Here is a 13,646-nt window from a genome sequence, read left to right on the forward strand (position 1 = left end):
CCGACCAAAGTTTCCTCCGGTCCCCATCCTATGCCACCAAACCTCCGTGTACTCCGGATCCGGCAAGCCACGATCCGAAACCCGCGAAGATGAAAGAGCCATGGGGCTCAACCCACCAGAAAGGAGGATCGAGAAGAGCTCCTTGTAGATCTCCAGACGCCGAATCCAACGATCCGACGTGGCCAGCGACGATCATCACCACCCCGCGGCGGCCGATGGAGTCCGAAGAAAGGATCCAGATGGATCCGATCTGAATCCGGCGGCGCCCGCGACCACCGGTCAGGCCAACGCAGCCACCACCTCACGACACGCAGGTCGCCACCGTCGCGCCGCGCACGACGCCGATGGGAGACCCGTCTGTCGCGCCGCCGGACCCCACGTTCGCCCGGCGTTCCTCTGGATCCCGCTGTCCCGCGCCAGCCAGGACGGAGAGGATGGGGGGAAGCCCCGCCGCCGTCCAGCCGGCCAGGCTTCGCCCGGCGGCGCTATGGATGCTGATCACAGAATACATGTGACAGGAACACTCTGAAGGAAACACACACACATCACCAGTTCACCACACTAAAGACCATATACATATGGGCCAGCTCGCACACACACTTACAAATATATAGGCGCACGCACAGATAGAACCCAAGTCTGTCCGGCAGGGTTAAGGCATAGAATACAAGTAAACCAAATCACGCGTACATAAATTAATGGAGGTAGACATAGATCTTGACAAGTACCAACCGAATCGGCCAAGCTTCCGGTTGTTGGAGGACACGGAGTCGACCGCAGCAGTCATCAGCAAATGGCTTCAGCGCCTTCCCTTTGGCACTAGCTGTCCGTTGTGCTTGAATTCAACCCGGCCATCCAGCTGGCCTCTCATTAGATCCGCGTCGCACTCGCCATTGAGCTCAACCTTCTTCAAAAAGCGAGGCCACCCGAGTCCATACATGGCCTCCATTTTGTTAAAAGACCACACGATCAATTCGAGGTTAGGAGATGCACTTAGGTGGTCAAATTCAATGTTGGTGATCTCGCAGCCTCGGACGATCAGAGACTTGAGACCCCTCAACTGTCCTTTCTTGATGTGGAGCTTGCTTGTGTTGCATGACTTGTGCAGAAGCCTGAGACAAGCTAGAGCTCCGAGATTGCCAATGGTGCCCAGGGCGTCTTCCCCAAGGAGGGTTTCGCTCAGTGTTAACTTGACAAGGTGATCGAGCCAATGTTGGGAAACGTTGCAGAAAATTAAAATTTTTCCTACGGTTTCACCAAGATCCATCTATGAGTTCATCTAAGCAACGAGTCATGGGAGACAGATTGCATCAACATACCACTTGTAGATCGCGAGCGGAAGCGTTCAAAAGAACGGGGTTGAAGTAGTCGTTCTCGTCGTGATCCTATCACCGGAGATCCTAGCGCCGAACGGACGGCACCTTCGCGTTCAACACACGTACGGTTAGCGTGACGTCTCCTCCGTCTTGATCCAGTAAGGGGGAAGGAGAGGTTGATGATGATCCAGCAGCACGACGGCGTGATGATGGATGCAGCAGAACTCCGGCAGGGTTTCGCCAAGCTGCTGTGGGAGGAGGACAAGGTGTAGCAAGGAGAGGGAGGCGCCAAGACACAAGGTTGCGGCTGCCCTCCCCCCCTGCCCTCCTTTATATAAGCCCCCAAGGGGGGGGCGGCCCTGGGAGATTCAATCTCCCAAGGGGGCGGCGGCCAGGGGGGGTGGAGTGCCCCCCAAGGCAAGTGGTGCGCCCCCCCCCCACCTAGGGTTTCCAACCCTAGGCGCAGGGGGCCAAGGGGGGCGCACCAGCCCACTAGGGGCTGGTTCCACTTCCACTTCAGCCCACGGGGCCCTCCGGGATAGGTGGCCCCACCCGGTGGACCCCCGGGACCCTTCCGGTGGTCCCGGTACAATACCGGGTGACCCCGAAACTTTCTCGATGGCCGAAACAGCACTTTCTATATAGTTTTCTTTACCTCCGGACCATTCAGGAACTCCTCGTGACGTCCGGGATCTCATCCGGGACTCCGAACAACATTCGGTTTGCTGCATACTCATATTCATACAACCCTAGCGTCACCGAACCTTAAGTGTGTAGACCCTACAGGTTCGGGAGACATGTAGACATGACCGAGACGGCTCTCCGGTCAATAACCAATAGCGGGATCTGGATACCCATGTTGGCTCCCACATACTCCTCGATGATCTCATCGGATGAACCACGATGTCGAGGATTCAAGCAATCCCGTATACTATTCCCTTTGTCAGACGGTATGTTACTTTCCCGAGACTCGATCGTCGGTATCCCAATACCTCGTTCAGTCTCGTTACCGGCAAGTCACTTTACTCGTACCGTAATGCATGATCCCGTGACTAGACACTTGGTCACTTTGAGCTCATTATGATGATGCACTACCGAGTGGGCCCAGTGATATCTCTCCGTAATACGGAGTGACAAATCCCAGTCTCGATCCGTGTCAACCCAACAGACACTTTCAGAGATACCTGTAGTGCACCTTTATAGTCACCCAGTTACGTCGTGACGTTTGGTACACCCAAAGCACTCCTACGGTATCCGGGAGTTACACGATCTCATGGTCTAAGGAAGAGATACTTGACATTGGAAAAGCTCTAGCAAAACGAACTACATGATCTTGTGCTATGCTTAGGATTGGGTCTTGTCCATCACATCATTCTCCTAATGATGTGATCCCGTTATCAACGACATCCAATGTCCATAGTCAGGAAACCATGACTATCTGTTGATCAACGAGCTAGTCAACTAGAGGCTTACTAGGGACATATTATGGTCTATGTATTCACACGTGTATTACGATTTCCGGATAATACAATTATAGCATGAATAAAGACAATTATCATGAACAAGGAAATATAATAATAATCCTTTTATTATTGCCTCTAGGGCATATTTCCAACAGTCTCCCACTTGCATTAGAGTCATTAATCTAGTTACATTGTGATGAATCGAACACCCATAGAGTTCTGGTGTTGATCATGTTTTGCTCGCGAGAGAGGTTTAGTCAACGAATCTGCGACATTCAGATCTGTATGTACTTTGCAAATATCTATGTCTCCATCTTGAACATTTTCACGGATGGAGTTGAAACGACGCTTGATGTGCCTGGTCTTCTTTTGAAACCTGGGCTCCTTGGCAAGGGCAATAGCTCCAGTGTTGTCACAGAAGAGTTTGATCGGCCCCGGCGCATTGGGTATGACTCCTAGGTCGGTGATGAACTCCTTCACCCAAATAGCTTCATGCGCTGCCTCCGAGGCTGCCATGTACTCCGCTTCACATGTAGATCCCGCCACGACGCTCTGCTTGCAGCTGCACCAGCTTACTGCTCCACCATTCAACATATACACGTATCCGGTTTGTGACTTAGAGTCATCCAGATCTGCGTCGAAGCTAGCGTCGACATAACCCTTTACGACGAGCTCTTCGTCACCTCCATAAACTCGAAACATGTCCTTTATCCTTTTCAGGTACTTTAGGATATTCTTGACCGCTGTCCAGTGTTCCTTGCCGGGATTACTTTGGTACCTTCCTACCAAACTTACGGCAAGGTTTACATCAGGTCTGATACATAGCATGGCATACATAATAGATCCTATGGCTGAAGCATAGGGGATGACACTCATCTCTTCTTTATCTTTTGCCGTGGTCGGGCATTGAGCCGAGCTCAATCTCACACCTTGCAATACAGGCAAGAACCCTTTCTTGGACTGATCCATTTTGAACTTCTTCAAAATCTTATCAAGGTATGTGCTTTGTGAAAGACCTATGAGGCGTCTCGATCTATCCCTATAGATCTTGATGCCTAATATGTAAGCAGCTTCTCCAAGGTCCTTCATTGAAAAACACTTATTCAAGTAGGCCTTAATGCTGTCCAAAAGTTCTATATCATTTCTCATCAAAAGTATGTCATCTACATATAATATGAGAAATGCTACAGAGCTCCCACTCACTTTCTTGTAAACGCAGGCTTCTCCATAAGTATGCATAAACCCAAACGCTTTGATCATCTCATCAAAACGAATGTTCCAACTCTGAGATGCTTGCACCAGCCCATAAATGGATCGCTGGAGCTTGCATACTTTGTTAGCATTCTTAGGATTGACAAAACCCTCCGGCTGCATCATATACAGTTCTTCCTTAAGATGCCCGTTAAGGAATGTCGTTTTGACGTCCATCTGCCATATCTCATAATCATAGTATGCGGCAATTGCTAACATGATTCGGACGGACTTCAGCTTCGCTACGGGAGAGAAAGTCTCATCGTAGTCAACCCCTTGAACTTGTCGATAACCCTTAGCGACAAGTCGAGCTTTATAAATGGTAATATTACCATCCGCGTCCGTCTTCTTCTTAAAGATCCATTTTTTTTCTATCGCTCGCCGATCATCGGGCAAGTCTGTCAAAGTCCATACTTTGTTTTCATACATGGATTCTATCTCGGATTGCATGGCTTTAAGCCATTTGTTGGAATCTGGGCCCGCCATTGCTTCTTCATAGTTCGAAGGTTCACCGTTGTCTAACAACATGATTTCCAGGATAGGGTTGCCATACCACTCTGGTGTGGAACGTGTCCTTGTGGACCTACGAGGTTCAGTAGCAACTTGATCCGAAGTACCTTGATCATAATCATTAATTTCCTCTCCAGTTGGTGTAGGCACCACAGGAACATTTTCCTGAGCTGTACTACTTTCCGGTTCAAGAGGTAGTACTTCATCGAGTTCTACTTTCCTCCCACTTACTTCTTTCGAGAGAAACTCTTTTTCCAGAAAGGATCCGTTCTTGGCAACAAAGGTCTTGCCCTCGGATCTTAAGTAGAAGCTATACCCAATGGTTTTCTTAGGGTATCCTATGAAGACGCATTTTTCCGACTTGGGTTCGAGCTTTTCAGGTTGTAATTTCTTGACATAAGCATCACATCCCCAAACTTTTAGAAACGACAGCTTAGGTTTCTTCCCAAACCATAATTCATACGGTGTCGTCTCAACGGATTTAGACGGTGCCCTATTTAAAGTGAATGTAGCTGTCTCTAGAGCGTATCCCCAAAATGATAGCGGTAAATCGGTAAGAGACATCATAGACCGCACCATATCCAATAGAGTGCGATTACGACGTTCGGACACACCATTACGCTAAGGTGTTCCAGGCGGCGTGAGTTGTGAAACGATTCCACATTTCCTTAAGTGTGTACCAAATTCGTGACTTAAGTATTCTCCTCCACGATCTGATCGTAGGAACTTTATCTTTCGGTCACGTTGATTCTCTACCTCATTCTGAAATTCCTTGAACTTTTCAAAGGTCTCAGACTTGTGTTTCATCAAGTAGACATACCCATATCTACTCAAGTCATCAGTGAGAGTGAGAACATAATGATATCCTCCGCGAGCCTCAACGCTCATTGGACTGCACACATCGGTATGTATGATTTCCAATAAGTTGGTTGCTCGCTCCATTGTTCCGGAGAACGGAGTCTTGGTCATTTTGCCCATGAGGCATGGTTCGCATGTGTCAAATGATTCATAATCGAGAGACTCTAAAAGTCCATCAGCATGGAGCTTCTTCATGTGCTTGACACCAATGTGACCAAGGCGGCAGTGCCACAAGTATGTGGGACTATCGTTATCAACTTTACATCTTTTGGTATTCACGCTATGAATATGTGTAACATTACGTTCGAGATTCATTAAGAATAAGCCATTGACCATCGGGGCATGACCATAAAACATATCTCTCATATAAATAGAACAACCATTATTCTCGGATTTAAATGAGTAGCCATCTCGTATTAAACGAGATCCAGATACAATGTTCATGCTCAAACTTGGCACTAAATAACAATTACTGAGGTTCATAACTAATCCCGTGGGTAAATGTAGAGGTAGCGTGCCGACGGCGATCACATCGACCTTGGAACCATTCCCGACGCGCATCGTCACCTCGTCCTTCGCTAGTCTCCGCTTATTCCGCAGCTCCTGCTGTGAGTTACAAATATGAGCAACGGCACCGGTATCAAATACCCAGGAGTTACTACGAGTACTGGTAAGGTACACATCAATTACATGTATATCAAATATACCTTTAGTGTTGCCGGCCTTCTTGTCCGCTAAGTATTTGGGGCAGTTCCGCTTCCAGTGACCCTTCCCCTTGCAATAAAAGCACTCAGTCTCAGGCTTGGGTCCATTCTTTGACTTCTTCCCGGCAACTGGCTTACCGGGCGCGGCAACATCTTTGCCGTCCTTCTTGAAGTTCTTCTTACCCTTGCCTTTCTTGAACTTAGTGGTCTTATTGACCATCAACACTTGACGTTCTTTCTTGATTTCAACCTCTGCTGACTTCAGCATTGAAAATACTTCAGGAATGGTCTTCACCATCCCCTGCATATTGTAGTTCAACACAAAGCTCTTGTAGCTCGGTGGGAGCGACTGAAGAATTCTGTCAATGACCGCCTCGTCCGGGAGGTTTATCTCCAGCTGGGACAGGCGGTTGTGCAACCCAGACATTTTGAGTATGTGCTCACTGACAGAACTGTTTTTCTCCATCTTACAACTATAGAACTTGTCGGAGACTTCATATCTCTCGACCCGGGCATGAGCTTGAAAAACCATTTTCAGCTCCTCGAACATCTCATATGCTCCGTGTTTCTCAAAACGCTTTTGGAGCCCCGGTTCTAAGCTGTAAAGCATGCCGCACTGAACGAGGGAGTAATCATCAGCACGTGACTGCCAAACGTTCATAACGTCTTGGTTCTCCGGGATGGGTGCTTCACCTAGCGGTTCATCTAGGACATATGCTTTCTTGGCTGCTATGAGGATGATCCTCAGGTTCCGGACCCAGTCCGAATAGTTGTTGCCATCATCTTTCAGCTTGGTTTTCTCTAGGAACGCGTTGAAATTCATGTTGACATGAGCGTTGGCCATTTGATCTACAAGACATATTTTGCAAAGTTTTAGACTAAGTTCATGATAATTAAGTTCATCTAATCAAATTATTGAATGAACTCCCACTCAGATTTGACATCCCTCTAGTCATCTAAGTGTTACACGATCCGAGTCAACTAGGCCGTGTCCGATCATCACGTGAGACGGACTAGTCATCATCGGTGAACATCTCCATGTTGATCGTATCTTCCATACGACTCATGTTCGACCTTTCGGTCTCTTGTGTTCCGAGGCCATGTCTGCACATGCTAGGCTCGTCAAGTTAACCCTAATTTTTATGCATGTGTAAATCTGTCTTACACTCGTTGTATGTGAACGTAAGGATCTATCACACCCGATCATCAAGTGGTGCTTCGAAACGACGAACTTTAGCAACGGTGCACAGTTAGGGGGAACACTTTCTTGAAATTATTATAAGGGATCATCTTATTTACTACCGCCGTTCTAAGTAAACAAGATGCATAAAACATAATAAACATCACATGCAATTATATAGTAGTGACATGATATGGCCAATATCATATAGCTCCTTCGATCTCCATCTTCGGGGCTCCATGATCATCTTCGTCACCGGCATGACACCATGATCTCCATCATCATGATCTCCATCATTGTGTCTTCATGAAGTTGTCACGCCAACGACTACTTCTACTTCTATGGCTAACGCGTTTAGCAATAAAGTAAAGTAATTTACATGGCGTTCTTCAATGACACGCAGGTCATACAAAAAATAAAGACAACTCCTATGTCTCCTGCCGGTTGTCATACTCATCGACATGCAAGTCGTGATTCCTATTACAAGAACATGATCTCATACATCACAATATATCATTCATCATTCATCACAACTTCTGGCCATATCACATCACATGACAATTGCTGCAAAATCAAGTTAGACATCCTCTAATTGTTGTTGCATCTTTTACGTGGCTGCAATTGGGTTCTAGCAAGAACGTTTTCTTACCTACGAATAACCACAACGTGATTTTGTCAACTTCTATTTACCCTTCATAAGGACCCTTTTCGTCGAATCCGTTCCAACTAAAGTAGGAGAGACAGACACCCGCTAGCCACCTTATGCAACTAGTGCATGTCAGTCGGTGGAACCTGTCTCACGTAAGCGTACGTGTAAGGTCGGTCCGGGCCGCTTCATCCCACAAACCGCTGAAGCAAGAAAAGACTAGTAGCGGCAAGCAAGTTGACAAGATCTACGCCCACAACAAAATTGTGTTCTACTCGTGCAATAGAGAACTACGCATAGACCTAGCTCATGATGCCACTGTTGGGGAACGTTACAGAAAATTAAAAAAATTTCTACGGTTTCACCAAGATCCATCTATGAGTTCATCTAAGCAACGAGTCATGGGAGAGAGATTGCATCTACATACCACTTGTAGATCGCGGGCGGAAGCGTTCAAAAGAACGGGGTTGAAGTAGTCGTTCTCGTCGTGATCCTATCACCGGAGATCCTAGCACCGAACGGACGGCACCTCCGCGTTCAACACACGTAAGGTCAGCGTGACGTCTCCTCCGTCTTGATCCAGCAAGGGGGAAGGAGAGGTTGATGATGATCCAGCAGCACGATGGCGTGGTGCTGGATGCAGCAGAACTCCGGCAGGGCTTCGCCAAGCTGCTGCGGGAGGAGGACGAGGTGTAGCAAGCGGAGGGAGGCGCCAAGACACAAGGTTGCGGCTGCCCTCCCCCCTGCCCTCCTTTATATAAGCCCCCAAGGGGGGGAGCCGGCCCTGGGAGATTCAATCTCCCAAGGGGGCGGCGGCTAGGGGGGTGGAGTGCCCCCCAAAGCAAGTGGTGCGCCCCCCCACCTATGGTTTCCAACCCTAGGCGCAGGGGGGCCCAAGGGGGGTGCACCAGCCCACTAGGGGCTGGTTCCCCTCCCACTTCAGCCCACGGGGCCCTCCGGGATAGGTGGCCTCACCCGGTGGACCCCCGGGACCCTTCCGGTGGTCCCGGTACAATACCGGGTGACCCCGAAACTTTCCCGATGGCCGAAACAGCACTTCCTATATAGTTTTCTTTACCTCCGGACCATTCCGGAACTCCTAGTGACGTCCGGGATCTCATCTGGGACTCCGAATAACATTCGGTTTGCTGCATACTCATATTCATACAACCCTAGCGTCACCGAACCTTAAGTGTGTAGACCCTACGGGTTCGGGAGACATGTAGACATGACCGAGACGGCTCTCCGGTCAATAACCAACAGCGGGATCTGGGTACCCATGTTGGCTCCCACATACTCCTCGATGATCTCATCGGATGAACCACGATGTCGAGGATTCAAGCAATCCCGTATAATATTCCCTTTGTCAGAAGGTATGTTACTTGCCCGAGACTCGATCGTCGGTATCCCAATACCTCGTTCAGTCTCGTTACCGGCAAGTCACTTTACTCGTACCGTAATGCATGATCTCGTGACAAGACACTTGGTCACTTTGAGCTCATTATGATGATGCACTACCGAGTGGGCCCAGTGATACCTCTCCGTAATACGGAGTGACAAATCCCGGTCTCGATCCGTGTCAACCCAACAGACACTTTCGGAGATACCTGTAGTGCACCTTTATAGTCACCCAGTTACGTCGTGACGTTTGGTACACCCAAAGCACTCCTACGGTATCCGGGAGTTACACGATCTCATGGTCTAAGGAAGAGATACTTGACATTGGAAAAGCTCTAGCAAAACGAACTACACGATCTTGTGCTATGCTTAGGATTGGGTCTTGTCCATCACATCATTCTCCTAATGATGTGATCTCGTTATCAACGACATCCAATGTCCATAGTCAGGAAACCATGACTATCTGTTGATCAACGAGCTAGTCAACTAGAGGCTTACTAGGACATATTATGGTCTATGTATTCACACGTGTATTATGATTTCCGGATAATACAATTATAGCATGAATAAAGACAATTATCATGAACAAGGAAATATAATAATAATCCTTTTATTATTGCCTCTAGGGCATATTTCCAACAGCCAAGTGATCCAACGAGGGAGCCCATTTCTGATGCCTCTGATGTTTAGGCTCCGAAGGAGTTTTGGAGGCAAGGCCAGTGGATGAATGTTGGCTGCGTCATCATGAATAATATCTTCATTTGTAGCCGGATGGTTGATCTGGATTGACAAGGAATGGAGGCAATGATGCAATTTTTCAATCTGTTGGAACAAAAGATCCAGTGAGCCATCTCTCTTCTTTCTATGGAGAATCACACCTAGTTTCCTTAAACGCAGCAGCTGGCCGATGCCCATCATATCATCAATACTGTTGGAAACTTCGACGTGAGACAACTTCTCTAGCTTTTTCATTCTTTGGATGCCATTGGGAAGGCGCACCGCCACCAATGGTTCCTGAAACCTGTCAGGGTTGTTGCTCTGAGGAGGAGGAGGAGGAGGAGGGCATGTCCGACTCTGGCCAGCAAGCATATGCTTTAGCATTGGAAGCACAATAGACTTTGTGGCGAATGACCTCACCATCGTTTGACGGATGTCCAGTGTTTCCAAGCATGCTAGCATCTCGATTTGCTTTGGCAGTTCGTTGACATCTGTGTTCCTGAGGCTGAAATACCTGAGCAATAGTATCTTGCAAATACTCTTCAGATGCTTCTTTTTCAAGCCTCTACAGCCTTCTAGATCCATCACCTTCAAGAGCTTCCACTGTGACGACTTGGCCAAATATGGAAGAGATGCTACTATGCCATCAACAGATTCCATATCTGGATGACATGCTTAAAGTGGTATTCTGTTGTGGATAGAAAGGTGTTGGGCCAAACCTTGCGGCATATCTGTGTCCACAAAGTTGACATCTGTTGCAATCCTGGCAATGAACTCGGAGGTTTCGTGGTGTAACGTGCATGTCTTGATGTTGCAATCATCACTGATTTCCACAGGACGAACGAACCCTCGAGCAGCAACGAGTATCTCGAAATGGTGCTTGGTTACATCCTCCAGTGTTGTTGCATTATTCAGCTGACCTCCTTCAGTAGCACTGTGGTGCTCTCTTGTAGGGTTTATGATGCCCTCGGCAACCCACCTTCTAGCCAAGCTTGTTCTTGTAATGATGCGGTCTTTGGGAAAGATGGATAGATACATCAAGCAGCTCTTGTACTTGCTAGGCAGGTCATTGTAGCAAAAGGTGAGCCTTTGCTTAGATATGCTTTTGTTGAGCCGTATACATCTTGATATGTTGTCGGCGATGTTTTGGAGCTCTTCATCTGTTCTCCGGGGGTTTGCCTGGAGAAAATGTAGGAGCATCTTCATCGCAAACACATCAGGGTGACATAGGTCCAAAATGGCTTCGACATGTCGCCAGGAGCAGCGTGCACTTGTGTTGGATGACGCTGTAAGCTCCTTGGCTTTACCATAGAAGTCATTGCATATAACATTCCGAGGGTTGAAGACCATCACAGCTGGTATTGTGAAGCTGTATTCTTGTTTTCTGAAAGGGAGTCTCAAACCCCGGGCCGTTGTGTATGCATGAGTCGTTGTAAAGGTTGCCATCACGGCCGAGCTCATCGCCGGTCGTGACTAAAACACTACCAGGACGGAAATCGGAGCTTACAAACTTGGAGATTATGAACGCTAACATGTCCTTGTCTACGAAGTGTTCAAGAAGGATGAAAAACCGCTGACCTCTCAGATGCCTCCTGATTAAGTAGCTGGATGTATAATCATACTGCTCGCCGACTTGAGGAACTGTTGCTTGGACTAGTTCCTCACGCAAATCATACGGGTCAGACTTGTCAGAAAGGCGCACCCTGGCCTTGGGACTGAATAAGGACGACGCCAAGGAGGGATGGTCGTACACTGCCTGAACAACACGATCCACCAACGCCCTCGACCTTTCTTCTTTCTCCCATACCAACTTGAAGACGCTCACTTGCTCCGATTTCGAGCTGTGATGGAGGATGAAGTCGACGATGTCTTGGATGCCGCGGTTGAAGAGAGCCTGCCCGGTGGTCATCTAGCTCGAGCATGGAGCGCACCCAGATGCATGCGCCCCTGAGATGATGATGTCCACAGCTGCTCATCATCATCGCCGAAGAGCGTCAAGATGCCGCCAGCTTGGACTTGCTCGGACGGCAAGGCGACGCCGTACCGCAGCCGCCTCTCGGCCACATCACGCACCCGGACCTTGAGCTCCCGGATCCGGGTGGCCACGCGGTGCCGGACCGGGATGGTCCCTGATGAAGTGCACGTCGCCGCGGACGCCGCGCAGCAGCTGCGTCTCGTCCACCAGCAGCGCGCTCAGCCTGCCCAGCAGGGAGTCCACCGCGCTCTGCGCCATCCCCGCCATTATTTCTCTTCTCTTGCTTCTTCCTCCACCCCACCCAAGGTAGTGATAAAACCAGCCGGTGGCGATCGATGGAATGAATGATTGATCAAAGGTTGAGTTCCCTACTTCCCTTACAGTTTTGTTTTCTCTCAAGAGAGGCTGGCTAAGATTTGATTCGGCTAGTGATAAAACCAGCCGGTAGCCATGCATGGAGAAGAAAAGAAAGGGATGGCGTGCCATGGACAGACGCACATTTTGTTGTAGTTAATTTGGCTCTCAAGATACCTACCTGGTCTAAAGCTTTCTCTTGTAGTACATGGTTTCCCTTTTCTCTATTGTCTTTGCCTTTGCCTTTGCCTTTTGCTCATTTTCTATTCTATTGCAAAGTGCACCCACTGAAAAATTGCAAACAACTCTGCCTCATTGGCAAAATCGGAGAAGAAACAGATCAACAGCCGAAAAATCAGAGAGCCACCAACTCCAGAGACAATAACTAATCAACCTCATAGGGAAATCACACACATACATCAACACGAACCTCGGATTGGGGACGGGAAGCAAATCAACCAAAAATTTCCCCACAAAGAGATCAAAAAATAAACTGAAATATGCATCTTTAAGTGAAAAGTAGGGAAACCACAACACAATAACCCTATAAATAGATCAAGACACCGGAGAAGAAATCCTCAAGCAAAGGATAAAAGAGAACTTGAAAAGGCTATGCAAGTGGTTGAAGAAATCACCATGGCATGGCAGGCTCTCCGACTATCCTGCTCTCTTTTGCTTGCTCTGCTCAAATAATCCCTCTAAAATCTTGTGAAGTGGGAACGAATAAGTCGAACAAAGTGCACCAATGAAAAATAAAATATGGATAATTTTGTTACGACGTGACACTGATGACCACGTGCACTTAAGCTATGTGAGAAATAGAGAAATAAATGTCATATTGAAAATTAGTCATGATGTCATTGTTTGAGTGTCCTAGTTTTTTGTTGTTGTCTGGCGACTTCCAGCCACATCTCTGCCCAACGTCTAGTAGAACCATTTGCATCACAAGGTTAACAAGAAAACACATTAGTTTGAGTGGTACCATACCAAAGAAGGTTAGATCAAGAACAATGCATCTATTAAAACAACTTAAGGGTCTCTCACTGGTGACCTATGCATGACATAAGTGATCATATGATATACAAGAAATTTAGGTATATATGTTTTGTTCAAACAATGCATTCAGAGGACACATCTCCTTTTCTAACAGAACTTGACAGATTGTAATTACATTTAGCACCCAAAAACTGGAGCAACTAGGAACATTGCATAGCAAGTACATGGAACCAAAAAGAAGAGTACGTTTTCTTATGAGAAAAAGAACGTGGATTTCA

General features: G+C 47.7%; 1 pseudogene; it reads right to left on the reverse strand.

Moving 5' to 3' along the window:
* Positions 1–301: 301 nt before the first annotated feature.
* LOC119280328 lies at positions 302–11,952 on the reverse strand (annotated as a pseudogene).
* Between the last annotated feature and the right edge of the window lie 1,694 nt (positions 11,953–13,646).

Source organism: Triticum dicoccoides, chromosome 3B (genome assembly GCF_002162155.2).
Source record: "Triticum dicoccoides isolate Atlit2015 ecotype Zavitan chromosome 3B, WEW_v2.0, whole genome shotgun sequence".
Lineage (NCBI taxonomy): Eukaryota > Viridiplantae > Streptophyta > Magnoliopsida > Poales > Poaceae > Triticum > Triticum dicoccoides.